The sequence below is a fragment of the Akebia trifoliata genome, chromosome 6, assembly GCF_017979445.1.
Source record: "Akebia trifoliata isolate Shusen 1 chromosome 6, ASM1797944v1, whole genome shotgun sequence".
NCBI classification, from domain to species: domain Eukaryota; kingdom Viridiplantae; phylum Streptophyta; class Magnoliopsida; order Ranunculales; family Lardizabalaceae; genus Akebia; species Akebia trifoliata.
The window spans coordinates 26,213,954-26,218,483 of NC_141380.1; the positions used below are offsets into that span (position 1 = coordinate 26,213,954).

Below are 4,530 nucleotides of genomic sequence, written 5' to 3' on the forward strand. Positions count from 1 at the left end.
CTCATTCTTTACACAACCCAATCAAATTCCTTCCGTTTTCTCGTCTTTTTCACCCCGTATAGTCAAAAATCAGCCGTATTTTTATACGGAGATTTTCGTAACTTCGACCTCGGTTTTCATCAATTTCGGGGTCAAACCGTCTTTCGCCGTAGAATGGAGAAGAGACGAGCACATCGAGATCTTCAAAACCACTGGGCCAGTTTCGAAAATCAACCGCTTCGAAGTTCGGTCCGTCTCGATTTCCACACCGTTCGCCTCGATTTTCGCGCACGTGCTTCAATTCCGTCGCCTAGTGATTGTAAGGAACTCTCAATTTCTATTAGTAATCGTAGATTGTGAAAATTGCATTTAGGATTTTATTAAAAATTTGTGGTGAGTTTCCAAAATATATAATTCTTATGTTATTTAAAAATTCACGCCAGAAATTGCATGTTTGATATGTTTAATTGTATTTTTAACAAATTATACGTGGGTAGGATATTTTAACGGGTTATTTCCATCAATTGGGTCTTGTGCACTGCTCGGACCCCGTTTTGATATAAAATTTGTATTCTTTTTCAACATTATTGATAAAAAAAATAAATTATATTGTTGGAAAATGTGATTTAATATTCAATGAACTCATATTGAGTTGATGAATATCAGAAAATGAATGTTTTATTGAAGAGATTGAAAATTGTAAAAATCGAAAAAAAAAAGAAAAAGGGTATGAAACGGTAAAATGTCAGAGTCACACCCGAGGGGTGATGTCTGCATTTTACGTTGTTGTGTTGTGTGTAGGTTGGTGAACAGATATCCAGGGATAATATTATTGGTTGCATGTATATATATATGTACCTATTTTGTGAGCTGTTAAAGAGTTTGTGAATGCCTGAAGGGATAGTGCGTCATATCATCCGGAGTGGTGTACTATCCTGGGATGTACGGTATGGACCACCAAGCTCATACGTGGTATGGGACGCGTATGAGAGTGGAGTCACAACTAGAATCCGGGTTTATTCCTCTCTATCTTTACCAGTGAACTTGTAATGTAAAGGTGGTCATATACGAATAGTTTGGATATTTGGGAATCACATGCACGCCTGATAGGCATAGACGAAGATGATTGGTCAGTGATCACTAACAATCTATAGTAGTCGAACGTTCTGACACATCGAAAAGAGACCCATTGCTTATGGTCACGTCAAACGGCCAGCCTGAGCCGGATAAATGGTCAACCAAACGTGGTAAGTGCAGCGACCGGCCACAAAATCAGAAACTAAAAGCCAGAGAGAAATTGTAACATCATGTCCCGACTGGGAGCGATCCAGTCGTGAATCCCAACATTCTAATTCCAATACTCCACCATTATGTATTATGTATCTGTTGCTTTACTTTGATATATAATATGAAATGCATGTTTAATGTTTCCATTTGATCAATTAGATTTGTACATAAAGAAAATGGTATAGTGAGTACTCTTGATTGATGTAATGTCAGTTTTAAAATGTTTAGTTGCTCATCCCTGGCTATATGTACCAGTTAATCGTAGTTTCTTCTGTAAAATTTTATATATTTTAAAATGATTCATTATGCTTATTCGTTCATGCTAGGAGGGGTTCTTAGCAGAAATTGTTTGTTTCCCTACTGGGTAACCATTGTTACTCACCCTTTCCTTCTCTATTTTTTAGTTTCAGATTCAGAGTTTGGCGAGGCAAGTATAGAGTACGAATGAGGATCATCTGGTTGATTAGATAGACAACCAGAGTTCGTCAACTGGTAAGTACTAGGGCTATACCCCTTAGTGGTGTCAATTCCCCAGGTAGTTTTATGGATTCTGTCTTGAGTGTTAGGATTTCTGTTAGAGTGAGAAATTTTTTATAATCCTGTATTCTGGTTATTCTTCCGCACTCTGATCTTTCGTACGTTATTAGACGTATATAAGCTTCCGCTAGTACTATATTTTGTATATGTATGCAGGATTGTATGTCGTTTATCAGGTGCAGGTTGAACGCCTTGGAATGCTAACATAAACAGAGGAAACCATGCCGAAATTTCGAGGTGCTACATAATACCTCGAGATCTGACATGGGGTTTTGTGTTAGTGTTCGGCGGGGCGCCACATTTACTCTCAATCTTTTCACATTACTCTAAAAATACATAGTCATATTTTACTAAAGACTTAACTTAAAAAGACACAGAAGAAGAAGAAGAAGGAAGGAAGGAAAGAAAAGAAAAGAAAACCTTAAGGCTTCGAGGTAAAGTCAAAGGATAGACCCCCATCTTTCTCTCTACCCTCTCCATCCCTATTCTACTATCCCCTTTCTCTCTTTAATTTTTATTTTAGATAGCCTCTAAGATGTAATGGTTCCTCTCCCCTATCTCCGGTAGATCGGACTTCGGTTCGATTGAAAGTATAGGGGTTGTAACTATTTTCAAAATAAAATCAGATTTTTGAATTCTTAAATCGTTTTAAGGCAATTGGTATTTGGATCCTTCTCAATCCATGAGAATGGACCCGTGACCTTAGCCAACACTTTTCAAATATAGGTTATGTCCAAGGCAAAATGATTTATAAATATCATCTCCTTTCATGGGATGATCTTATAATCGAGTCAAAAATAAATTCCTACTTAGGGTACAAGTTATCAACACGTGACACTTTAATTTATTTTACATTTTTAATTAAAATGACCAAGTTGAGTTAAGATTACCACTACTTGGTGGGGAGAAAAGGGTATCTAACACCTTCCATTTTCTCCAATTGAGTTGCTTATCCCGATCTCAAGTTGATTAGCACCTTATCCGAACGAGAGTCACTAAACGTCAAAAAATGACATTTTTTTCTAAAAAATGACATTTTTTTCTAAAAAATGTACATCAGATGACCATTCACACCCTTTTACAAATATAAATGGTAGCGACTCTAAACCTTCATAGAAGTGGACTCGTAATCGAGAATCACATATCTACAAAGATATTTTTGGTTAATTTTTTTACATTTATTGACTTATGTCTACAAGTAAGTTGAACAAGAACTTAGTTAGATTGATGTATAGATCAATTTGTGTGTGAATTAATTTTACTTTCTTTTTCTTAATTTTTTTAAATTTAAATTTTATTTTTATAATTTTTATCAAGATAATGTCTAATCAACCATCAATAAAGGCATATTGAGATTCAACGATATATAAAATTTGGGTGGAATGTTATGTTGAAGTAGTTTAAAAATATGATAAAAGATGAGAGATCTAACCTCAAAAGGACATAGTTATTGTATAACTATATTTGAAGAAAAGTAAAAAAAATCTTACACCAAAATTCAATACAAACTTCACTAGGATTACGTGAAGGATAGATGGAAAGTATGAAAGAATCTTATGATAAATCTAGATTAGGATGAGATGTAAATACATGATCTTCTAAAGCAACTGATGAACAATGAAAGTCATATGTTTTAGTATTTTTTTTAATTTTCATATGATAATTGAAGTTAAATGAGTTAATCATTTTTTTCTGATTATGTTTTATATCCTTTATCAGTTAAATAAACATTCCAATTAATTTCGATATAAGGCACTGGAGTACGAAGATGAACTAGACCAAATATTTGGTGGGACCGTTGCAACTAAAAAATATTATATGACCCCAAATGAGACGTCTTTTTCAATCATGCAAGGTAATCGTGTTTATCTGAATGATTTAGATGCATATATTGATGATATGAATGAAGGTTCAACACAAAATACTTCAATTGTTTCAGTTGAAAAATCTATTGAAGAGATACTTAGAAGACGTCATAAGAAATCGAGTGAGTCTGACCCCTCTTCTACCACAAGTGTGAATATGAAACGAAATGCAAAAAACTGACGATGTTGAAGTTTATAGAATATTTTGTGTGATGGCTGACAGTATAACGATGGATTTGAAAAAATAAGATGACGCAGAACACAAAGAAAAACACTTATATTATCTCGTGCATCAACCTGTTGAGTACTTTCTATGGCATGGATCGGTGTGGACCAGTATGAATGTTTTTAATTGACAAATTGGTCAAAGAGTCTTCTAACAGGAAGATTTTTATTGGATTGATAGATATTGACCGTATGTCTGCATCAGAGTGTATTAAAATGAAGTTTGAAGAGGTTCATGGGATCTCGCGATGAACAATTTTTTCAAGATAAAGTAAATTTATGATTATAAATTCTATTAAATGCTATAATAAAATAGTGATGGTATATATTATTTTTTAATAAACATGATTGTTACAAGACAGTATTTTAGTTTATTAAATTTTTACATGCATTTTTTACTTAATAGTTTTGTGTTATGATTGGTAAAAATGTTTGTGTTTAACTTTTTTTATTTTTCATTTAAACTCTATATGATTGGATGATTATGAATTGTTATATATTTATAATCATGTGATTTGCATATATGCAATAACAGATTGATGATAGCACAAAGAAGAAAATTTTCTTTTTTATTTTACTGTGGCATTACTACCGTACAAGAAATCAACGCATGAAGCAACTATGTCGAACTTCACTA

General features: G+C 33.5%; 1 long non-coding RNA gene across 1 annotated transcript; it reads left to right on the forward strand.

Annotated features, from left to right (window-relative positions):
* On the forward strand, positions 1-1,944 carry LOC147400534 (uncharacterized). The gene is made up of 2 exons (XR_015179230.1): positions 1-298; positions 1,671-1,944. It is a non-coding gene; the product is annotated as an uncharacterized LOC147400534 (long non-coding RNA).
* Positions 1,945-4,530: the final 2,586 nt, after the last annotated feature.